This window comes from Oryctolagus cuniculus, chromosome 14, assembly GCF_964237555.1.
Source record: "Oryctolagus cuniculus chromosome 14, mOryCun1.1, whole genome shotgun sequence".
Lineage (NCBI taxonomy): Eukaryota > Metazoa > Chordata > Mammalia > Lagomorpha > Leporidae > Oryctolagus > Oryctolagus cuniculus.
The window spans coordinates 50,200,697-50,226,643 of NC_091445.1; the positions used below are offsets into that span (position 1 = coordinate 50,200,697).

Below are 25,947 nucleotides of genomic sequence, written 5' to 3' on the forward strand. Positions count from 1 at the left end.
ACTGAACAGTCCTCTAAGTAGATTATTTAAAAGGTAAAATGAGAAATTAACTCTCTTTTCACATTTCCTTTTATTTTCTCCTGATGCCAGTCAGAGTGATTATATTTCAAAAGAATTGCTCAGTAACATCATTATCCCCAAACACCGTTCTCACGCTAGGACACTTGCTTCTAAACTAAGCCTTTTCCTGACATAAACAGTCACTTGCTGCAGTGCAGAATCTCAGATTAGTCAGTCAGAACTTTCCATGCAGAAATTCAGTGCGATGCAGTCATCCAGAGAAAGCAGCACTTACCTTAATTGAAATATTCTCTGTGAAGGAGGTGGAGGTGAGAAATCAGGCAAATCAACCGTGAATGGGGTGGGGAGATCGAAGTTTTCAATCAACACCCTCCAAGTAGCTGCTACTGTGTTCCTCCCGTGTTTATGTGGAGCTGCTCACTGTCTAAGGGGAGAAAAAGATCAGCTGAAATCCTCAGAGGCTCCCAGTGAGTAAATGAGGACTGTGCGATGCTTCCTAACGGGAGAGGCTCCGCCAGCATGCTCCGTTTGTAGGCTCCCTAACTGCTGTGACAGACTCCTGTCTTGTCCCTGGAGCCAGGCGATACTCATTGACCTGATTAGCAGGGAAAGGCTCTGGTGCGCAGGCAACACGCACGGACGGGTGGTGAGACTCCTGGGAACTGGAAAAAAAGCACCAAGGCCGCTTGGGATTTTCGCCTTTTCTAGCTTACTAGATCAACTATAACTATGGTAATTTGCAAACAGAATAGCCTTCGCAGGACTTAAACACGTGTGCTTTCTCCTGCCGTTATTTCGAGGTGCGATCATGTAAGGTATCAGGTGCTGTGAAACAATTAATAGACTGGAAAAGCTGATTTGTAAGACAAGCCTAAAGCTGAACCATGTTTAAAGCGTTGTGATAAAAGAGCTGCACTTGTCTTTGCCCCTAGCCTGCCACATACATCAACCTGTGTCTAAGTAAAATGAATTTAAACGTTTATTACAGCCCCCCAGAGTGCAACACTCTGAATGTATAAAAAGGAAGTATTCACACTAAATAAGCATATTTGGCAGTTTTTAGAGACACAAGCACTCAAACCAAAGCAAGGAGAATGCAGCATTACTTGTATAGTTTTTCAAACAGCATTTAAGTTAGCATCACACTTGCAAGACTGTTTGCACCACACTATTAATCTCAGTAAAATAGGAGAGTACAGCACTGCAAGACTGAATCATTTCTTCTATCATCTATTCAAATGCTGATTTACTAAAGCAACAAGCAAGGGTCTAAGAGGGTCCAAAATGTTGAACAACTTTTTGAATGCAGGCATGTGCCATTACCAACCTGCTGACCCCACTTCATCATGCACTCTGTGTCATGGACCCACAGTGTACTTCCACACTCTCAAGTCCAAAGTCACTGGCTCCCTGAAGAGCTCTAACTCTTTGCAAAAGGTCACCTAACCAAATGCCAAAATCCCAAATGGTTAATTTCTGAAGTTCTCATTTTTGCGGGAGAAAATTATGCAAATAACATAAAAAGAACAGACAAAAAAAGCCATTTGCATGTCTTCAGTGTGAGAAAATTCTCATTGCCAGAGAGAAAACTAACAACTGTCCTCACCGTGATACTGGGTGATATGTTCAGTACTTCTGTTTTTTTCCAAGTAGGTCTCACTTGAGACATATGGCATTCCTGTGTGTGTGTGTGTGTGTGTGTGTGAGAGAGAGAGAGAGAGAGAGAGGAAGAGGGAGAAGAAAAGGAGAGAGAGACAGAGAGAGAGACAGAGAGAGAGAGAGACTGATTATATTTGCATGCATCTTAGAATAACCCCCAAATTTCAAGAACAGAATGTGTACAACAGACATAAGAGAGAAGTTGCTTTTCTTATACAAAGGTATTTCCAAAGTTTATGGGAATTGGAATTAAAAGATAAGTTTACTATGGTGCAAAATGCTTTGAAACTCACACACACAAAGAACCTTCAAAAATTCATGGAAAGTATTATAAAAAAAAAACACCTATGTATAGATTCAAGTTTTTTTGGCAACAAAACAACTTTATTTTTTTAATTCCCTCTTCCGTGAACATTTCTGAAGTATGCTCACATATTCTTCAGTAAGTGTTTGGTAATTATTGTCTTAAAATCCAAGTCTTCTGATGGAACCTTTTGGAAAAAGTAAAACTCCAGGGTAACTGAGTTGCTGCAACCAGGACATATGCTCTTACTTGAAGTTAAAGGGGCGATGCCCCCCCTCCCAGCAAGCCCCTGGAAGAGGGGCCGCTCAGCCTCCCGTGGGGAAGTAGATCTCTTGCTCCCTCAGCTGGTGCAGGCTGAGAGCTGATGATGAAGTGATCTACCCAATACACTTCAGGAGGAGGAAGACTTTTGCTGCTGTTAAGCAGGAAACCATTATCCAATTATAGACCAGCTTAGAATGTTCCAGTAGAAAAGAGGCCGCTTAAATGGAAATTGATGCACCCTGAACATAAATAGTAAACAGGAAGTGTAACTGCTAATTTCTTCAGAGCAGCACTTGTAAATGAAAATCGGATGGATTTCATTGTGCTAAAGTGTGGTTAGTCGCCCGTGCAATTAAAACACTCTATTTCTCCTATTAGTCCAAACCCCATTCTGAGGATCTTAAATAGTGATCTATTGTTTCAAGCTTTTATAACTTTAAGACATTGCTTCTTTTCCTGAATCACACTCACCAGCAATTATTGTCACTAAACCAGGAGTGTATTAAGACAACAAACAAATAAGCTGTGTGCCTTGGTAGTTCTACCTGAAAACCCTGGCTATGTAAGGGTGCAGTGATGATGAGTCCAAGTAACTTGCATTCTCATAGAAGCTAGGGGCATCATACTAAACGTTTTCTAGAAGTACGAGTAACTCTTCTGTAGTGTTATACCTAACTCGATGCCACTAATTGATTTTATGTGTAAAGATATACGTGAATATCAAAGCAAAATGAAATTGTCTTTGAGATGGGAGTGGGAGGAGAGAGTAGTAGTGTGTTGATGTTAGGTGCTGTCTTTCAAATACTCAATCTGGGCAAGGTGTGTTGCACGGAATTCGTCTGAAGCATTTATCTAGGAAATACTTCGTCTAATTCCATCAGGTAGGTAACAAAATATTTAAAAATTTTCTTTTGTAAAATATTTTTAAGTCGGTGATCACAAGCATTTTTTCTCATATTCTAATGGTGGAGAAATGAGGGATGAAAACAGGAAGTGATTGTTCTTTGCTCTGTTACACTTAGGGGGAAGCTCAGTGTCTTCATTTTCAGAGAAGTCTTGTTTTCCACTGTGTCCTACAAGTATCTTTATCTGGGTCGTGTTGGAGTCAAACTAGGACCTAAATAAAATGGAAACAGACACCACTCTTTTTTCTTCTTCTCCTTTTCTTCTCCTTCTTCATTTTGGTTTGTTCTCAATGGTGTGAACTGGGATTGTAATTTATGAAGGAAAAATGAGCTGACAGAAAACTTGTGAATTTTAAGTACAGAGATCTCACTACCCTTAGATATCTCTTAGAGTATTCCCAGTCTTGGCTTTTATTAGGTAAACCTGGAATATATTAAAATGACTGTTAAAGTTGTGGTCTTATGATTCTTAGATGAGACTGTGTTTCCTTATACAACTTTAGATTCCAGGATTCCCTCCTTACAACTCTGTGTTGATTTAACTATCAGGAAAAGTTAAATCTCAGAATAGTAGTGTCAAATGTTTTAATATATAAAAAATTAAACCAGCAGCCTAACTAATAAAAAAAATGTTATTCCAGCAGTATTATCAAGCTAATACTATCACACAAATGTTTGGAGAATTCTATTTTTTTATTTATTTTTTATTTTTTTGACAGGCAGAGTGGACAGTGAGAGAGAGAGACAGAGAGAAAGGTCTTCCTTTGCCGTTGGTTCACCCTCCAATGGCCGCTGCGGTTGGCGCTCTGCAGCCAGTGCACCGCGCTGATCCAAAGTCAGGAGCCAGGTACTTATCCTGGTCTCCCATGGAGTGCAGGGCCCAAGCACTTGGGCCATCCTCCACTGCACTCCCTGGCCACGGCAGAGAGCTGGCCTGGAAGAGGGGCAACCGGGACCGAATCCGGCGCCCCGACTGGGACTAGAACCTGGTGTGCCAGCGCTGCAAGGCAGAGGATTAGCCTAGTGAGCCGTGGCGCCGGCCCTGGAGAATTCTAATTGATTCTCTTATATTATGTGTATTTCTGCTTATGTCTAAATTATGTAAGATGAATGGCTAAATGTACAGCTTTTAAAAGAAACTTTTCACACTTTTGATGCCTGTTTCACTCACATATAGGTATGAGTTCGAAATATGATGAAATTTTGGGAAAATAATAAAAGGATAGAAACCTTGGACTGTAGTCAAAATTCTGACACTAACAGGCTTTATACTGTTGAGCCAATTAAAATTAAACTATATGATCTCTCAGATATCAGTCAGCTATAAAAGTGCATTACTTACTTGATTAATAATTTGTGATATCCTTTCTACCTATTTTAGAAACAATCAGAAGTCAAGAACAAAAGGTTGTATGCAAATACACTTTTCAGTTCCTTCTCATCCATCTGCATCTCTAACAATTAAATTAGTTTTTGTAAATAACATTATAACAAGAATATTTTTACTTCATCGTTCAAGTCATGTAACAATCAACCAGGAGTTACTGATCCAAATTTGTGTAAGGCATAGATGAGAAACATTGCTAAAGTCAGAACATTCTTCTGCTGTTTTTAAATAAGTATAATATTGTCCTTTCAAAGGACAGAGATGTTTTATAGCTACTAGATTGGATACTTAGTATTTTTTTAACTGTGCTTTATTAGTAAAGAAAAATAAAGAAAAGTAATTTATTTAAAATGATTGAGAATTAACTTAAAACTGGGAAGCATTCTTGAAGAAAAGACATGTAATATTCATATATTTTGTGTTTTTAAAACCACACTTCCACTTTAGTAGGCAGTTATTTCAAAATAACAAAAAAGCACAGTGCATAATTAAAAGAGAAGAATTGGCTTTTAGTAGCCATAATTGCTTGGCATTTTAGACCTTTCTTATTAGCATAGATTAATCTATTTTGTATCTTTCAGATAAGACTGTCAGTGAGATGAAATAAATAATATTTAAAGTTTTAAGAATCTATTAAATTTATATAAATTCGCTTATAGCCACTGAAAATTAGTGTTGACTAAAATTATATAACTAAATCATATGGATTTTTAACCAGACTAAAAATGATCTCTAAATAAATGCACATATGGATAATACTAATGAACAGTATTGCTTAATGGGAAAAAGGCATTCTATTTTTTTAAAGGTTTATTTATTTGAAAGGCAGAGTTACAGAGAGGCGGGGCAGAGAGAGAGAGTGAAAGGACTTCCATCCTCTGGTTCACTCCACAAAATGCCTTTAGGGCTGGATTTGTGCTGATCCAAAGCCAGAAGCCAGGAGCTTTATCCAGGTCTCCTACACGATGTAGGGACCAAAGGACTTGGGCCATCTTCTACAGCTTTTCCAGGCCATAGCAGAGAGCTGGATTGGAAATGAAGCAGCTGGGGTTCGAACCAGCACCCATATGGGATGCTGGCACTGCAGGCGGTGGCTTTACCCACTATGCCACAGTGTTGGCTCCACATGTTATTTCTTTGTTGTGATATTTCTAATCTTTTTAAGCAGTCAGAAAGGCAGGTAATGACTGACCTAAAATACTAATGAGAGAAACAATGTAATATGAATGTTCTATTCACTAAAAAATCGTAGGATTACAAGAAATCCTATTGTAAATGGTTTTATTAACTTTAAACTATACACCCACTTACCGAATGGTTTAAAAGTTACTACTAGTATACAAGGCTACTTTAAAAGGTAAAATGGAAAATGGAATTAAAAGGTCAGTTTATTTTGGGCAAATATATTTGAAATCCCTATATATGAAGAGTCTTCAAAAATTCATGGAAATGCATATTATGAAACATTATGCATAGATTTCATTTTTTTGCCAAGATACACTTATTTTAATTCATTTGTCTGTGACGTTTGGAACAATATTGGCTAACCCACTAGAGTAGTTCAAATCAGATAGAAGAAACAACTGACAATGCTGAGTGTTGGGTTTGGTGTAAAACATCTATTATTCTCTTATATCACCCATAGGCATATAATTCAGTGCACTGTGAGGAATATGTTGGTATATTCCTAATAGGTTAAACATATGCCATTTTGTGCTGAGGGAAAAGAAAGAATATATCCTGGTTATAAGACTTGTGCAAAAATGCTGACTTTTACCCAACTGGAAACAACTCAAAGGGGCATCCCAAGTGAAAGGCTACACTATGATTCCTACTGCTAGGCAATGGAAAGGGTAGAATATTAATATAGTCAAAAATTCAATTTCAAGATAATTATAGTGATGTAAGAAAGCCATAATCAAACACATAAATAGTATACAATTCCATTTATGCAAAGTCCAAAAGTATGTGCATTAATCCATAATGACATAAAGCAGAAAAGTGGTTGATAGTAGATGAGGTAGAATGAGGATTGGCAAAGTTGCACAAGAAACCTTCTGGGATGATGGAAGTGTTCAATATCTTCATTAATTCACAGGTGCATATCTGTCAGACTCACCAATTTGCACTTTAAATATGTGTAGTTTATTATATATAAATTACAAGTCAATAAGGATGCCAACAACCCAACATAGCCCCCATTTCTTCTTGAATAAAACGTTATCAAAATTAAATGGTTAATGCCTACTATATTCATAAGACAACAATCAACATGACTTTATTTTCTATTTCTAAAGAAATCATATTGAAGATGGAATAAAATCACCTGCTTTATATTTGGTTATAATATATATAATGGTTTCTTAAATTGTATGGAGCATTCCCCATTCAATCACAGTTTAAGATAACTTTAAACTTAATGTTCTAGTACCTATCCAGATAATAGTTCAGTAAAATTTTATACAGAGAAATAAAGTGCCATTCTATTTCGAACAATGACCGCTGTGAAATGCTTAATTACTTTTTGATACACATATGTCATTGTCCATTTGCTCCTAACTTCCTGTAATGTGTATTGGAAGATTACTCTAGCATATCTTCAACATCTACCCTGCAGCAGGTGACACTATATTACAGAAAAATAATTGGGCTTTCTCAGACTCTAACTTCATTCGACAGGCCTTATGATGAAAATTCTTTATATAGCATCATAAAGTTGGTATTGTTACAGAATAGTTCTAAAAGGATCTCCCTCTTACTCTTATTTACTTATTTACTAAATTGAAGTTTTTCTTCACATTTCTTGGTGACTCTATTAACTTGAATACTATGTTTCATTCTCCTCTCAGCTACACTGACTCTAATATCCTGGTTACTCTCCTGTCAACCTGCTCTTTTTCACTTTCAGCAAAAGTCAATAATTTGCTGCCACAACACAAAGAATAGGGGACTTGTATCTGCCTTGCAGAGCCTTTTCCTTATTAAAATAATTTAAACTCTCCACAGAAATACAGGGCTTTAATATATCGCAGACTTTTGGTGAGCAGCCTGAAATAACATTTTTACTACCTACTGTACAGCAATATATGGATTTTAAGTTTCTGTTATGATGGTAGAACAGTGATAAAAACAGCAGGGATTTTAATGGTTCACTGCCTGCGATTCAAACAACACAACAAAAACAAACAGTGATTCTGAATCCTTGGTTAAACCACATTTGCCTCAGTTTCTTCAGATGACAAAATATGGTCAAATAGGATGACAGTTAATACATATGGAGAAACTGGATTAAATTAGTTAGAAGATCCACAACACTATGAATGCAATTGCCACAAAATGACTTCTCCGTAAATATTAGCTATCATTATTAATTAAAATAGATAATATCTATGAAGTGTCTATACTCCCAAAGAAAACTTTTTAAAATTATGAATATATCCAATTAGATGTAGATTGGATGTATGTCTTGTTGTTGTGTATATAGTGAATCTAAAGAAAAATTTCCTATCAAAAATGTAACAACTGTGGCCAGTGCTGTGGCGTAGCCAGTTAAGTCTCTGCCTGCTGCACAGGCATGCCATTTGGCCACTGGTTTAAGTCCTGGCTCCACCACTTTCTATCAAGCTCCCTGCTTATGCATCTTGGAAAGCAGTGAAGATGGTTCAAGTGCTTGGGCCCCTGCTACCCAAGTACTTGAACTTCCAAGTGGGAGACCTGGAAGAAGCTCCCGACGGCTGTCTAAAGCCTGGCACAAGCCTGGCAGTTGCAGCCATTTGGGGAGTGAACCAGCAGGTGAACTATTTCTCTCTCTCTCTCTTCCCTATTCCCCCCTCCCTCTCTCTCCCTCTCTCTCTCTTTCAAATAAAATAAATCTTAAAAAAAAAAAAAAAACATAAAAACTATAGACCATCTATTTTTAGGAAGAACAATTTCAAAAAATTAGAATAAAGTGCTGATAGACATACAAACTGCCACTACATCTCAGCAGAGTAATTTTGTATTTTGTAACACAATGACATTTGTGTGCATGCCTGTGTGAAGTGTATGAGTCTGCACGTGCACATACCTAGACTCAGTGATACCACAGATGGCACTGACAAAATATTGTGCATTGTATTATTGCTCTTAATGCTGATAAACTAGAAACACTAGTGTATAATATTATTTATTAGATATAAATGTGAAACCTCCATAAGTGGATGCATTCATTTAAATGTTCCAGGGCTGATACTGTGGCATAGCAGGTAAAGTCGCCGCCTGTGACTCCCGCATCCCATATGGGCACCTGTTTGTGTCCCGGCTCCTCCACTTCAGATCCAGCTCTCTGCTGATGGCTTGTGAAAAGTAGAGGAACGTGGCCTAGGTGTTTGGGCCCCTGCACCCATGTGGCAGACCTGGAAAAAGTCCCCGACTCCTGGCTTTGGCCTAGCCCATTGCTGGGAGTTGAAACCATCTGGGGAGTGAACCAGTGGATAGAAGATACCTCTCTCCCTCTGTCTCTCCCTCTCTCTTCTGTGGCTCCAACTTTCAAATAAATAAATAAACCTGTAAATGTGTTTCAGAAATATATTAACATGGCAAATCCCCATTTTATGAAAAAATATTATAATAAACATAAACCAAACATATTTTTAAAGGAAGATTACACATCATGAAAAATAAATTTTTTCTTAATGATATCAGAGCTTTAGTAGGTTGACTAACCATGACTCTCTCAGTTGTAAGAAATTTAATTTTGGAAAATGAAAGTCAAGTTAATCTGTATTTTATTTCTTTTTCTTTTCCAATGCTTTTTTTTTTTTTTTTGGTAGATGCTCATACAAACAAAGGCAAGAGGAGGCTATAATTTTGAGAACAATGTAAAATTTAAGTATTTTATTTAAAGAGACACCTGACCTCTTTAAGAGTGGATTCTGATTCTCTCACTGATGAGTTTCAAATGCCATGGGCAGTTGCCTCACTGAAATAGACTAGAACAAAGGTGGTATAGTGGGCAAGTGATCGTAGGTAGATGCTCATTTCCAATCCATATGGACTTCCATCTGTGATGGGTAAGAATCAAGAAAACTGGGTCCCATCCTACAGAAAGACAAATCAGATACTGTATAGGGGTATGGTTTCTAAGACGGCTTATCCAGAAAAAAATAGAAATATTTCATCACTGGGGAAAAATCCTCCCCAGGCATTTGTGAAATGTTCACCTTTTCTCTGGAAAGGTGGAGGGATGGACTCTGACATTCTTGTTGAACTTTGGACTAGAAATGGGCAAAGGAAATTTTTTTAAAAATTCTGTTTATCATACATTTTTATTAGAAAACCTCAAACAAATATAAAAAGTAGAGGAACTTGTAGACTTCTCTACTATCACTTCATCATTCAAATATTCTTGGCCAACCTTGCTTCATTTATATTCTCCCACTCTACCCACATACTTCTCCTTAGATACTTTTAAAGCAACATTAGACCTTATTTTATACCATCTCTATTTATTCCTTTCCTCCTTCTCTTCCTCCCCTCTGTTCTTTCGCTCTCTGTTTGAAAGATATATACAACGCGATTCTCACATAGTGTTTTCTTTTGTTTTGATTCTAAGTGATGAATGTCAATGAGTCTAACTTGAGAATTCATTCCAGCTGAATCCACTATATTTTTGCATTTTGGCAGCATTCATGCTCCTACCAGTAAGACAGAGTGTTGATATTATTGTACTGCAGGCTTCACACAAAGAGGTCAGCTGACTAATAATACCTTAAACTTCATTCCAGCAGTCATTACCCACATTGCCACATCTCCCATTGTTTCCTATTGAAAGTGGCCAAGAACTGTATCTGAAAATATATTATTCTTCATAAGGCTTAATGTTTAATATGTCACCCATGTGGTATAAAATAACAACAACAGTTAAAAAAAAAAAAAAACCTCCATAGTTCTCAATTGTTTATTGGATAAAGTAGCTTTGAGCATGGAATTAAACATTCTTCTCTGTGAAATGAAATCTATGAATAAAAAACAAATGTTGGTCTCTTTACTGTCAGAATATAATTTTTCAACCTATCAGTTTTGTTCCTGAGGTTTGTTTGACTCCTCCTTTGCACACTGCAATACATGAGTTTAAGTGAAAAGACCCATCACGATTAGAAAGCCCTCCCAGTGTTCAGTGTGCCCACTGGATACAAAATAGACACTCAATAAAGATTTGCTGAACAAATAGTACAAAGCCCTATTGAATGAACTTCTAGCTTTCGGTAAGTGGCTCTGTTTGTACCTGCTCTATCATTTCACTATTATATTTAAAAGCAGCACAGGAGAATGTGTGGGGAATTAGATTTCCAGATGCTTGCACCCTGCTTGGGAATATGAAAAGCTATCACAATTCTCCACACCAGAACTATTTTCATTTAGGGTAGCTCTCTCAAAGGGGCCACAAAGCAAGGACCATTTGTCTTTATCACATGGACTTATTTTTCTTATCTAAAGACCAAGAATTAGGTTCTTAATTTCTAATGGGGAAAACACTAGTTATCTGGAGGTGCCTTTTTATGTAAGTCATATTTTATGATGACAAGCCAATGTTACAATTTAATTGAATATTTTTCATTCTCACTGAGTTTGTACTCCTCCACTTAAAGAATGAGTTATTTTTCATTTCATAAAATTGTCATTTTATTTTTTCCATGTAAACTTAGGGCTATGGATATTAAAATATCAGGATCATATATTATTAATAAACATTTCTTGAGAAAATAAATATTTCACAATTTATATCTTCATTTATAATTAAAACATATAATTTATTATATCAATGGTAGAGGAGAAACATATTTTCAGTTAGTTTTCAGAACTACAGACAAACCAAGTTGCTATACTCTGCTTTTACTAGCTCAAATTAAAAAAAAAATCCAGGGGTAGGTGTTGTGGTGCACATTACTTGGAAAACTCACATTTCATATCACAGAGCTCTACCAGCATCTGCCCCTGTTTCCAATCTAGCGTTTCTGTTAATGCATCCTGGAAATCAGTGGAGAATGGCTCCAGTGATTGGGTTTCTGCCACTCATGTGGGAAATCTGCATGATGTTCCAGGCTCCTGGCCTTGGCCTGGCCCAACCCTGGCTATTTTAGGCATTTGGGGAGTGAAATAGGAAATGCAAACCTTCACTCTTACTTGCTCTCTCTCTAGCTCTCTCTGCCTTTCAAGTAGATGAAAACAAATAGATACTGTAAAAAAGAAACAAAATTCAGATAATTACAAAACTTACTATAAAGAAAGATGATTCAATAATAATTTTTAAAAAAGATTTATTTATCTATTTGAAAGTGTTGCACAGAGAGGGAGAGGGAGAGGGAGAGGGAGAGGGAGAGGGAGAGGGAGAGGGAGAGGGAGAGGGAGAGGGAGAGGGAGAGGGAGAGGGAGAGGGAGAGGGAGAGGGAGAGAGAGAGAGAGGTCATCCTTCCACTGGTTTACTCCCCAATTGAACACAATGGCCAGAGCTGTGCTAATCTAAAGTCAGGAGCCAGGAGTTTCTTCCAGGTCTCCCACAAGGGTGCAGTGTCCCAAGGACCTTCTACTAACTTCTACTGCTTTCCCAAATCATAGCAGAGAGCTAGATCGAAGTGGAGCAGCCAGCACTTGAACCGGTGCCCATATGGCATGCCGGCACTACAGGCAGCAGCTTTACCCACTATGCCACAGCGCTGGCCCCAATAGTAATTTAAAAACATAAAATTCTGATAAGAACAATAAGATTAGCCATTTTAGAAAGAATTTTAAGGAGTTATAATCATTCTAGCATCTGGATGAAAATATTAGGTGTTCTCACCAAGATATATTTAATTGGAAGATTTTTATTCTTTTTCTGGCCAAATTTGATTGATTTTAAAGTGTGCAATTTGAGAGACCAAAAAATTAGCTTTTTTTTTTTTTTTAACTGAAGTTTGGTACTTCATTAAATGGATATTTGATTTAGGATCTCTGTAGAGAATGTCCTTAGGATCACCTACTCAATTGATGCTATTTCAGAACAGCTAGCTAGGGAAAGAGACAAGCCGGTTCAAGGTCACAGATGTGTTAAAATTCTGAAGTTTTAGGGGTAAATCTTGAATACTCAGTAGGCTGCAGTTTGGTAGCAAGCACAGTTGACAGAAAACACGTGAGCACTGAAGCAGATTGACCTTGGACCAGCCCCAGCCCTTGTGTTGCCTCTGTGATGAGACATTGCATAATCTCTGGAGCATGTAAGGCATCAAAAATACTAGATTCTTAGTAGCATAAGGTAAATATTCATGTTTTACTTAGTTCAAAAGGGTCAACTGTATGAGGGATTTTTGCTGGTGCAGTTTTCAGATGAGGCAAAGCAAGAAATCAGGCTGCACTATGGGGTCTTGTGACATGCAACATAGCTCTTGCAATGAGGTAAGCAAGTGAGATTTACCCATGCACACAGGAAAGAGGGTGTTCTTACAACAGAGTGTATGTTCTAATCTATCTGTAATTCAGCAAAGGAGGATGAGCCCACCCAAACATGACATTCAATTGCTTCTCATCAGCTCAGCACCACAGGCAAGTAGAACAAGTCAGAAGGAGATAGCCCTCTAGTTTGTAAAGGAAGAGCCTGTGAAAAATGGAGGTGCTGGTGAAAGCTGGCCTGGGAGATGATATTCCGGCAATATAAGACATGAGACATAGTGCAAAGAACACAGCAAGTTCAAGCTCTGTGTTTTCCTGGCAACTGAATCTCAAGGAGGCTCAGTCTCATAAGAAGAGCATCCCAGAAGAAACTAGTCATTATCTGGAAATTTGTCATTTTCAGTAAACAATGGAGACAGCTTTCAAAGAAGCTAGTTAAGAAACAATTGGAGACATAGAAACCGTGTAAACAACTAGGTTGGAACCTAGGTAGAGTAACCTAGATTACATTAGAATAACTTTGTCAAATCAACTACGCCAGTCAGTGGCAGATCTAGGATTGAACTCTAACAATTACATTGGAGTTTTCACTTTAATGTCAAGCCCTGTGGATATTCTGATTCTACAATACATTCACTTTATGCTGTCATGTACATTTCAAGGAGATTTCATACACATTATTTCCTTTGAGAAAGAAGATAATGTACGAGGTGAGCAAAATTATATTATGTCTATTTTGCAAGGGAAGAAATGGAAGGTAATATAAATTATGCTATGATCCAACATAAATTAAATGCTCCTGCCTGAGGTCACTTGGATAATTATTAAAATAATAAGCTAGAATTCAGGTCTTTTCAAACCACATTGTCCTATGTTAATTTGACATAGAGACTGGCAAGCTTTTTCTGAAAGGATTACATAATATTTTAGAATTCAAGGCAGAAAAGCAAACTTGAGGATACTGGATAGATACTTATGTAATCATTTAAAATTTAACCATTTGAAAACATCATTTTTTGTTTGTTTGTAGGGCATAAAAAAAAGGCAGGATGAGGGATTTGACCCATGGGCCACATTTTGTCAACCCCGACTTTAGTAATGTTGACTTGATTCTGTTATTTGCAATAACAATTTTATTTGATGTGGAAATCAATTCCAAGATTATAACCCTACAAAAGCATAGGTGTTTCAGTTGCATTTTTCTCAGAAGGAATTTGAACTAGGCATGTGAACTTTGGGAAAATATTATTTACTCAAATATTAATAAAGAGGAAACTGGTCATATTCTCTTCCCAGTTTTCCAGACCTTTATATTCTCAAGGAATAAATGATAAATTAAAGATAGTGACAGAAATTATTGGGGATACAATTGACATGACACTTAAAAATCACTGAAAGTAATTATAGCATTGCCTCAAACATTAATATTTGTATCTTGAAACTTTCAATACCTCTGTTTTTAGAGAAAAGTTTATTGACTGAATGTTTTTATAGATAAATGGATAACCTTTTCTCTCCCATTTAATTTGTACTTTTAGAAATTACCTAGGGAAAAGAAGTTTTGTGGATATATCCTGCTATGCTATGATATATGAATTGTTGTACTGTTAAGGATGGCATGCAATCTGTGTCTACACACACACAGACACACAAAACAGATTCAATCTGAAAACGAGGCCATCCGCAGAAGTTTGCCACATTAATAAGCTCTGTCTTTAAACATCATAGCATCTTCAAAATCTTAAATATGGACAAACATAGCCTTGAGTAAAACAATATGCAAGAATGTGTTTGATCTGAAATCATTTAACTACTCCTACCATGGACACCAATGAACAGTTATAGATAATGTATAAAATAATTATGAATTTACTGCAATGGTAAAATGAGATTAGAAGATATGTAGAAATTATGTTACTTGGGATATTGATGGATACCACTTTTTCTCATCAAATTTAAATATGCAAGTGAATGATCATTCTTAAAAGATCATGATGTCAAGGGCCAGCATTGTGACACAGTAGGTTGATTCTCTGCCTGCAGCTTCAGAATCCCATATGGGCGCTGATTCTAGTCCCGGGTACTCCACTTCTGAACCAGCTCTCTGCAATGGCCTGGGAAAGCAGTAGAAGATGGCACAAGTGCTTGGGCCCCTTCACTCATGTGGGAAACTAGAAAGAAGCTCCTGGTTCTCTGCTTTGGATTGGTACAGTGTGGGGAGCAACTGAGACTAGACTAAGTTACTGGAATTAAGACTTATTCTATGCATCTACTCTCCCACAATATGGCGCTGAGAGAGACCAAACAACTTCTATGCAGGTGCCTCTCGCCAATTTGACTGATAAGCTGCAGGAGCTGATCCTGCTCCTGATTGGAGGAGAGCAGCGTGCTCAGCGTGTGGGTAGCAGAGTTGGGATTGGTGGAAGAGGACTATAAAGGAGGAGAGAAACAACATGCATAAGGAACATCTGAAGGAACACCTGAGGAACATCTGAGCAGCCCCCGAGAGAGCCGGCTGGCGGTGTGCTGCTCCTCCGCAGAAGCGGGGAAAGCGGCGGGGGGTGCCGCCCCTCCACGGAGGTGGAGGGGCCGGCAGCTAATCCGGGACGGGCGTCGTTCCTCCACAAGTGAGGGACCAGCAGCTAACCCGGGAAGAGCCGGGCAGAAAGAACAGCGCAGGGTCTGGTGTCGATCCTCCTCCGAGAATGGGGGATCGATAGTACAGCACGGGCCACTGCAGCCATTTGGGGTGTGGACCAGTGGAAAGAAGACCTTTCTGTTTCTCCCTCTCATTATCTGTAACTTTACCTCTCAAATAAATAAATAAAATCACTGAAAAAAAAGCATGATGTGTGGGTCATCCACAGAGCAACCAAACACTTGTTCATGCCCTTTGTGAGTATACCTGACATTAAATATATTTAATCATTTGTGAAAATCAATGAAAAAAGATGCTCTTCTTCTGATAGAGTGTTATATAATGAGACTTTGAGACAGAAGACATCTGTTTTGCTTGACCACAATTAGCCATGGTTTTGTTTATATGTCAGTTTGGCTAGGCATACCATCTCCGAGTAGACAAATGGCTTTCCGGTTGTTACTGTGAAAGTATGTTGCAAAAGTCTTTTGTAGATGTTAATAGAGTTCAAAATTAGTTGACGCTAAGTTCAGGACGTTTTAGTACATAATTTGTAGTAGTCTTGATTCTATCAGTTGAAAATAGAAGATAGCTGAAGCTTCTATGAGTAAGATATCCTGCCCATAGAGCACAGCTCAGCCAGTGTCCCAGACCTCTCAACTGCTCTGTCCGATGGCCTACCTTACAGATTCTGTGCTTGCCCATCCAGTCGCCATATTCCCATAACATAATTCCTGGCAATAAATCGCTTGCTTCACGCACACACACACACACACACACATTAGATCTTCTCTGGTTGTAACCCTGACTGATACACTTAGACAACCCCTTGATTAAAGATTTAAAAACTTTCTGTAAAATTCCCAAAGAGACAGTGAATCATTCATAATGCTAGCATCAAATACATAGTGACTGTCCAACAAAAATGCCATCAACAACAACAAGAACAAAAACCAAGTTCCTCGGGATCGAGAGTAAAACATGAAACGGAATATAGAGTAACAACATCAGGCACAGAATATTGATGACTTTCAGTTTGGAGAAAAAGGAAGCTGGGTGCCCTTTTGCCTCCTTACCACAACATTTTCCTTTCTTTCTTTCCTTTTAAAGATTTCTTTTTACGTCAGTTACTTGCATTACTGAGTAGCACAGCATCAAGTGGGCGTACGGAGATGCACTGCAAGGCACACCTCTCTCTTTTCTGCATTCTAACCTTGTCTGAGCTAGTAAGAACCTTGAGGTGATCCCAGTGACTCTCACCTTGTAAAAGACCAAAGGAATTTTTGCAGATATGATTAAGTTTACAATGACTCATAAATAGGGAGATTATCCTGATGGGCACAATCTACTTTCAGATATTATTTATAAGGATAATTTTTTCCCCCATTTTGGGCCAGAAAAAGAAACAAGACTTCAAACACCAGGAAGCTCTTGATGCTTGAAGGTGGAGGATGTCTGCGGAAAGGACCAGCGTAGCTGTGCTGATAAGGAGTCCTGGATGACAGCAAGTGAGAACGTGGGACCTGTGTCCTCCAACCATGGGGACTTTATCCTGTCAACAATCTGAATGAACTGGAAATTGATTCTTCCCAAGAGTCTCCAGAAGCAAGGACAGCCTCGCTGAAACCTTGACTTCAACCTTGTGATCTCCCAGAGAGTCCAGTTGATCCTGCCATAAGGAAAGGTAAGACAGTAAATAGGTGTTCATTTATGCCACAACATTCATGGGAATTTGTACATGGCAAGGGCAGGTGTTTGATGCAGGGGTTAAGACGCCACTTAGGATGCCCGTATCCCACGTTGAAGCACCTGGGTTCCAACTCTACTTCCATTATGATAGACTAGAGATTTGTGTCTCTCTGTGTAACTGTCTACCTTTCAAGTAAATAAATTTAACAAACTTGAATTGTACACAGCATAACACAATTTATATCCTGTCCTCTGTAACACATTTCAGTCTCTCCAGGACAGAGAACACATTTTTTTTCTTGATGTATCACAAACACATAACACAGTGCCTGGAGTAAAAGATGTGTTACATGTGTGCCTGATAACTATGAACACAGGGAATGCCATAGAGGCCTGAAAACCCTGATCTGCAATGTTACAGACTGGTCTCCTTCCGCACTCAAGGATATATGTATTGGCTCCATACCACAAACGTAGATCAAACACCATGAGTGGATACTTTTGGCCTTTAAAACATTATTTAAAGATGATATTTCAATATCATGTGTATTCTTATTCTGTTTTGTTTTTGGTATCAGAAAAAATATATAATTTCAGATTACAAAGTTAATCAGAAAAGAACAATTTCCTAATTGCCTAATGCTGAATTACAGATGAAGGAAGTAGATGGAATGGAATTGTACAGATATTTGAATCTCCTCTAATGTGTCCCTAATTCCAATCTGAAAAGTGATGTCTTGTAAAGGAAGCAAATTATAAAGTAACAATGGGGTAGACGTCACTGGGGTACTTAAATAGGATAAAGGATCAATTTATGTCAATGAAAAGGAGTCACAAGTAAATTGTCCTTTAAAATTAGAAGCACACTAATAATGGCTGAATTTTTGTAACTTGAATTTTTGTCAAAGAATTACTGTGTTTAACTTTTAGGGCAGTTCTCAGTATTTCTTAACGTTGGTTAATTTGCGAATTACAAAGAGCAAGAACTGTGAAGTACAGCTACACTGGAAAACTCCATGAGTATAATTAACATCTTCTCAGAACATTTCCTTGTGTGAGCAAACAGGGCATCTCAGTGTAGACAACATTTTATACAAATGCTTATAAGATATTCTATTTCATATGTACAAAATGCTGACAAAATTCAGAGATTAAAATAAAACTTGTGAAATGTTTGTGATTTTCTTGTCTCCTGATTGCCTATGTTCATGTCCCAAACTTTACATTTAAGTAGGTACCATGGCCTGGTTAGGTTGTGTGTGAAATGTGAACTCCATTGCCATTTGGCAATAGAGAAATTCCTTTGTAGTGTCATGTCACCCTTGGGTATTTTTTCCGTTGTGAAACTTTCTGGATTGTCTTAGATAAGGATGGATTTCAAGTTCATTACAATTCCACACCTGTAGTTCTTTTTGCAGGCAGTGTAGATTTGGACAGTGCTGGAATTTGCTCAAGTCTCAGCATTGCTAATAACTGCAAACTTGGGACAAGTGGTTTAACTTTTCAGTCATAGTTTCAAAGTTTTAAATGTGAATGTAACAGTACCTACATTTAAAATATGTATAGATGTAACTATGTACCAAATGCTCTTACATCCACACAATTTTTATTTTCTCTACATATTAACTATCACAAATAAGAGAAATTGTGATGTTTTTCTTTCTGAGTCTGGCTTTATATACTTTCATTTCACAAGTTCAAAAAAACAAATGGATGGGAATAGTGAAGACTCTGAGTATACTATGCTATTTTTTTTTTTTTTTTGACAGGCAGAGTGGACAGTGAAAGAGAGAGACAGAGAGAAAGGTCTTCCTTTGCCGTTGGTTCACCCTCCAATGGCCGCCGCGGCCGGTGCGCTGCGGCCGGCGCACCACGCTGATCTGATGGCAGGAGCCAGGTACTTCTCCTGGTCTCCCATGGGGTGCAGGGCCCAAGCACTTGGGCCATCCTCCACTGCACTCCCTGGCCACAGCAGAGAGCTGGCCTGGAAGAGGGGCAACCGGGACAGAATCCAGTGCCCTGACCGGGACTAGAACCCAGTGTGCCAGTGCCGCAAGGCGGAGGATTAGCCTAGTGAGCCGTGGCACCGGTCTATGTTTTGTTCTTAATGTGGTTGTTGATTATGAGAGTGATCAGATGACAAAAATTGATTGATCTGTTCAATTATGTGCATATGTATACCATATTTTAAAATGTTTTAGATAGAATATTTATGGAGGTGAAGAGATACTTTCAATAAAAAATTCAGTAAAAATATCAATTGTATTGTTTATTTTGGAGTTTATAATTTTTATTTGAAAGGTAGGGAGGGAGAGAGAAAGATAGATGATACATACATACATACATACATACGTTTTCCTATCTGCTGGTACAATCTCCACATGCCAACAACATCCAGGATAGGGACAGGCTGAGACAGAAATCTGAAACTCCATCTAGATCTCCTGTGTCTGTGGTAGGGACTAAAGCCTAAAGTGCTGAAATCATTACCTGCTGTCTGCCAGGGCATGCATTACCGGGAAGCTGGATTAGAAAGCAGAGGAGGGAGGTGAACCCAGCACTTCGCCTTGGGATATAGGTGTCTCAATTGGTGGCTTAAGCCACTGCACCACATTCGTCACCCCATATGACTTCTTAATAATGGTATTGGCTATTTACTATTATTATCAACCATAATTATTGTTATACTTTTTATAAGAAAAACAAATTCAAGTACATAAAAGTATTTGAAAAAGACCCTGGTCAGGGGTTGATGCTGTGAACAGTGGGTAGAGCAACTGCCTGAAGTGCCAGCGTTCCATAACGGCACCAGTTCGAGTCCCGGCTGCTCCACTTCCAATCCAGCTCTCTGCTATGGCCTGGAAAAGCAGTAGAAGTTGGCCCCTTGTGGGAGACCCGGAAGAAGCTCCTGGATCCTGACCTCTGATAGGCTCAAATCCAGCCATTGCAGCCATCTGGTGAAGAACCAGTGGATGGAAGACCTCTCTCTCTGCTTCTGCCTCTCTCTAACTCTGTCGTTCAAATAAAATAAATAAATCTTAAAAAAAAAAGACACTGGTCAAATATAACTTTGAAGTACCATAATTCATGTTACTCCTTTACTTTTCATACCATGGTGGAGGTTTAAGCATTACTTTCTCCATTATGTATTGAAAAAATAGATCTTTGCAGAATTTTAATGTTAGTATTTTAACATTGAAGAGTGGATGAAATAGATTTCCAATAGAATACTGAAGATTATTACCCTGTATGTAAGTGCTTTTCCTTTCAGTTCTGATATAAAAAAATAACTCACTTTCATTAAAGAAGAATGTAAATCATTTACTTTCCTAACCTCTGGCAGTCAAAAAAGAAACTCAGTTTGCTATCATATAGAATACAATTTCATCATGAGACTGAGAAATTCTGTTCTGCTCCCACTAATGAAAACACAAGCATGATTTTAATTACCCTGAATGTGCCCTGGAAATGCAGAAATCCTTTAATCAGATTTGAGAGATGGAGACTGGTCACCACTTCTAAATGCCAATCTTGTTAATATTCTAAAAAATTCCATTCTTTCTTTAAACTAAAATTACTGTTACTTTAAATCATATATTATAAGCAAAGATAAAATAAATGACAGTAATTCTTTTTGCTTTATATAAAAACCTATTTAAATAGCTATATTAATAAAACTGCTTTTATATCTTCTTGGATGATGTCTCATATCTAATATCAGGTTACACTTGCAATTTACTTTTTTCTTTTCTTTTGCTTCTGCCCTCTTCCCCCAAACTCATTAGACATTTTTCCTTTTATAAGGAATTTGTTTTGTATTATTTCAAATAATAAAATATGCATTTATTAATTCTTAAGCTTCTAAAGTGACACTTTCAAAGTTTGTACAAATCAGTGCAAAGGTAACACCTATAGATAAACAACTAAAGGTATGACTGTTCTTTCACAAGGTGTACTCATTAAAAATAATGACTTGAGGGGCTGGTGCTGTGCCACAGTAGGCTAGGCCTCCTCCTGCAGCGCCAGCATCCCATGTGGGCACCAGTTTGTGTCCTGGCTGCTCCTCTTATGAACCAGCTCTCTGCTAATGGTCTGGGAAAGCAGTGGAAGATGGTCTAAGTGCTTGAGACCCTGCACCCTTGTGGGAAACCCAGAAGAAGCCCCTGGCTCAGCTCTGGTGATAGGGCCATTTGAGGAGTGAACCAGTGAATGGAAGACCTTTCTTTTTGTCTCTCCCTTTCTCTGTCTGTAACTCTACCTCTCAAATAAATAAATAGAAATACTTGAAAAATGATTTGCAACAATTACTTGGAAATTCAAATACATACATGGCTCAAAAGATATGACTGTTTTTGGATAAGAACCTCAATTTGTTGATTAGTGTATACAAATGATCTATACCACATGGCATGGACACATATAACTCAATAGAGATATATTACTTATATTGCTTATTCAGTACATTTCAGTCACAAAGTGATGGGCTGTAAGTGAAGGGCTAGAAGAGAAAGCTTATTTGTGGCTACCTTTATTATCAAAATGTTGGGGAACAAGCCAACAGATGAAGGTCTATCTCTCCTCCTAATTAATGTTATATTTATTTTCACAATATCCTTAACATTACATAAAGACTAGGGAAAAATTTTTCTGCTCATATTCTTTCTACTGCCACTTATAAGAAAATAGCTTTATGTCAAATGAGTCTCTGTTTTGTTTACAAATCATTGCCAGAAAAATGAAACTTTACAATTCTTTAATACCCAAATGACTCATGGAGCCACACTACACAAAACATTTGTACATCCTCTTTACCTGCTTTGGTTTGAGTTAGAATAGATATAGTGCTAACTTAACATCTTTATAAATATATGAATGATGAAGATGGAGTAATAACAGGTTGTAGGCCACATGGAAAAGGCCTTATTAGGTTGTTCTTTAACTGTTTCCAAACAACAATGCTATACTTTTCTGTCTTGAGTTGTAACATACATAGGCTATGGGAAATATGATTATATTCTCATGATACTGATATTGTAAAATTATTTACATTCAACCTATTGCATGGCAATCAATAAATTGTAATCTTTCATCTCACTTTAAATTTCATTTTAATCTGTATTTATTTGTGTTTTATCAGGGTGCAACAGTTATCTGAAAATTAACAAGAGGGAAGTAAATTTCCACTTCACAGTAGTGATCACAGCTTATAAATTATACATTATTTGAAATTTGAATAGAACATCTATTGGCTCAAGCTAGCACCAACCTCTGTGAGGTGAGATATTATTAAATACAGGTTACAGAGAATTTATACAGGATATCTATGGTTTTCTTAATTATGATAATGATTATTTCTTTCTAATTTAATGAGTAATCAACAAATAATTCATTAGGGGGAATTTTATGTTTAATATCACTAATGAAATTAAGTGAAAAAGATATATAGTATCATTAATGTAGCAAGGAATAAATGCTACTACTAAAATAAGTCTTTACTTTGTAGGTACCAAGAGACATATATGGGAATCGTATTTCATGAGGTAACTTCTATTGCAAACCATTACATTATAAGGCATATTTATCTTTTCTTCCCTGTAGAGGTATAAATACAAAACATGTTTTTTCAATATTAAAGAATATTGCTTATGATATATTAAAAGTGGATCCTAAATAAGAAGAATAGAAAAAAATACAAAATTTATAAAGCTTTAGATTAAATAGCAAATTTACCTGGTTCTATTGAAATAATAAAGTCAGTCATCAGGATGAAATTACCTATACATATCAATAATCCTTCATGAATAAACAGGAATGTTTCTTGGAGAAGGAAGAGCATTAAAAAAGAATACAATTGTTTCAGAAGATAATCTATACATTCCCTGAACTAGTAAAGGAGATACTTATTTTCTTAATAACCCTTTTTCTCATCAATCCACATGTTAATAATAATACTAATAAAAAGAGAACAGATTCAATGTAATTTATAGATTCAATTTTAGAATGTAAAAGCCCTTTTAAATGTAAAAGCCACTTATGTTTAAATTATTGTAAAAATACACTATTACATTATATTTTTAATATAAGATACCCTGATATAACTAAAAGCACCAATCCCTAGTTTATTTCTCTTCTATTTGTGTGCTTAGTTTATATTTGATCTACACGTCTAATAATAACTTTCTTAATTCTGAAACAGCAAAACACATTTTACAAATTTTGTTAAATTTTTCTAAAATTATATTTAATAATAATTATTTTTAAACTATTTTGAAATAGTTCTTAGATAACCTTGACAGCTAATTTGAATTATAAAATCAATGGACTGTATAATAAATCATTTTCCAGAAATAATAGCAAAATAAAAATTTAAAGAACTATAAATTATAAACACTCAGTACATGAGATATAAATGACCTTACTGCCTACTAGTAGCTGCCTAATTAACACGGAATCATTGCCTCTAGCAGCGACCTTTGGGAAGACATCAGTGATGCCAAAAAAGGTTTAGAAAATGGTACAAATTTGTAAAAACTAGTTGTATCAAGGTTTCAATGAAGTGGTTTTATATTGAAATATTGTGCTTAAAGTGGCTACTCTGATGTCTAGAAGATTCTAAGGCATTATAAAAAACAGAAATACTTTGTATTCATAGTTATAAGCAAGCCCCCCCCCCCCTTATTTCTAGTAATTATGTCTTCAATACATTTTTATACAGGTTCTCTCATATGAAATATTCACCTCATTCTGTTTGTGGCTTTTTTTTTTTTTTACTTAGAATTATTTTTAATTTTATTTGAAAGGGAAAGAGGAGAGATAGACCTTCATCTGTTGGCTTGTTCCCCAAATGCCCACAACAGCCCTGGCTAGGTCAGGCTGTAGACAAGAGCCTGGTACTTAATACAGGTTTCCCAAGTGGGAGACAGAAACTGTAGGTCTTGAGTCATCATTCCCTGCCTCTCAGATATACATCAGCATGAAACTAGATAGGAAGTTTAGGAGCTGGGCCTTGAGCCAGGCATTCCAATATGTGATGTAGGCCACCCAAGTGGAATCTTGAACCAACTGCACCAAATGTCAGTTCATGGATGTGGTTATTTTAGATGGGATCTTTGGAGTATGCTAAAGGGAAATCCTGCTGATGTATAAGGTTCTAAACATTGGAAACAAACTAACTTTTGGCTTGCTACTATGTCCTGTAAACTATAAGCATCACCTCAAGCTCACAGTTCAGTAATAAAAATGTCATCAGTAAGTCAATGTTACTGCTTTTTTACTGTTTGATATAAAAATAAAACAATATTAATGTGAGTGATCAAACACCAAATGTCATTGCTTCAGAGTCAGAATGGTGTTTTATGGAGAGACTCTCCTAAGGTATGGTATTTTTGGAGCAACTTGAACAGCAACATTTTATCAGTGTCACGGCTATGTTTTTGATAGTGAATGATACAAAGTTGGACAAGGGAAACTAGATAAGGCCTATAAATTCCAAGACAACACGCAGAAATGTGACTCATATTTTTCTGAAGTTTAGTTGAAACTAAATTGGTTGACAGTTTTCTTTCATATAATGGCAATAAGTGTACATAGAGTGCCACCCAAGTGACAAGATTCTATCAGCTGAAATAATTGTCAATCCATAGTCTCGACAATGCCATGTATTATTGTATGAATATGATCAATCTGCATTAATTCTTACAAATAAAGTACTTGATCTACATTTTAAAATATATCAAACACTTAGAATGAATGAAGTAAAATATGAAAGATATACATTTTCCTCATTTAAAAAATCAATCTTGTAGGAGTTCAAACTCATATGTCTGGAAACATATTTTGAAGATTCCCTCTAGGATATTTAGTGAATATTAGCAAAGATTACTGCATAGAAAACAGAAAAACACAGCACTAGAATATATCATACATGCAGTGGTAGCCACATCTATACTTCCTTGAATCTCTGTCAACGTAAACACATATCTATCTGTCTACAATGTATACATATATATGTTGTATATACATACACATACACACTTACATATGTATGTGTCTATATGTATGTATACATATATATATGTGTGTGTGTGTGTGTGTGTGTATCTATGTATCCAGCTAGGTAGCTTTCACTGAAACTCAGATGTCATAAATGCAAATATATCATAAACAGATCATACAATATATACACAGATATAAATATATACACAAATATATCATAAAATGTAAGTGAAAATTTACAGTATAATATTTTTATCCCTTTGGGAGACACTTTACTTATAAAAACCAATAAAATCCCATAATATAATTAAAAACCTGGCAAATGACTTCCTTGAATAGGAAGACACGTTAAAAAAAGACTTTAATGCACATGAAGAAATACTTGATCATCATTTTTTTATTTTTATTTTTTATTTTTTGACAGGCAGAGTGGACAGTGAGAGAGAGAGAGAGAGAGAGACAGAGAAAGGTCTTCCTTTTTGACGTTGGTTCACCCTCCAATGGCTGCCGTGGCCGGCGCGCTGCGTCTAGCGCACCACGCTGAACCGATGGCAGGAGCCAGGTACTTCTCCTGGTCTCCCATGGGGTGCAGGGCCCAAGCACTTGGGCCATCCTCCACTGCACTCCCGGGCCACAGCAGAGAGCTGGCCTGGAAGAGGGGCAACCGGGACAGAATCTA

General features: G+C 37.0%; 1 protein-coding gene across 7 annotated transcripts in view; it reads right to left on the reverse strand.

The window, feature by feature from the left end:
- The window catches only part of CDH12 (cadherin 12), a 1,101,741-nt gene that overhangs the window by 478,211 nt on the left and 597,583 nt on the right, over positions 1–25,947 (reverse strand). For all 7 annotated transcript variants that reach the window (XM_017344661.3, XM_051853848.2, XM_051853852.2 and 4 more), the window contains one exon: positions 296–445. The gene's annotated coding sequence lies outside the window, so the exon portion shown is untranslated. The remainder of the gene's footprint in view (positions 1–295; positions 446–25,947) is intronic.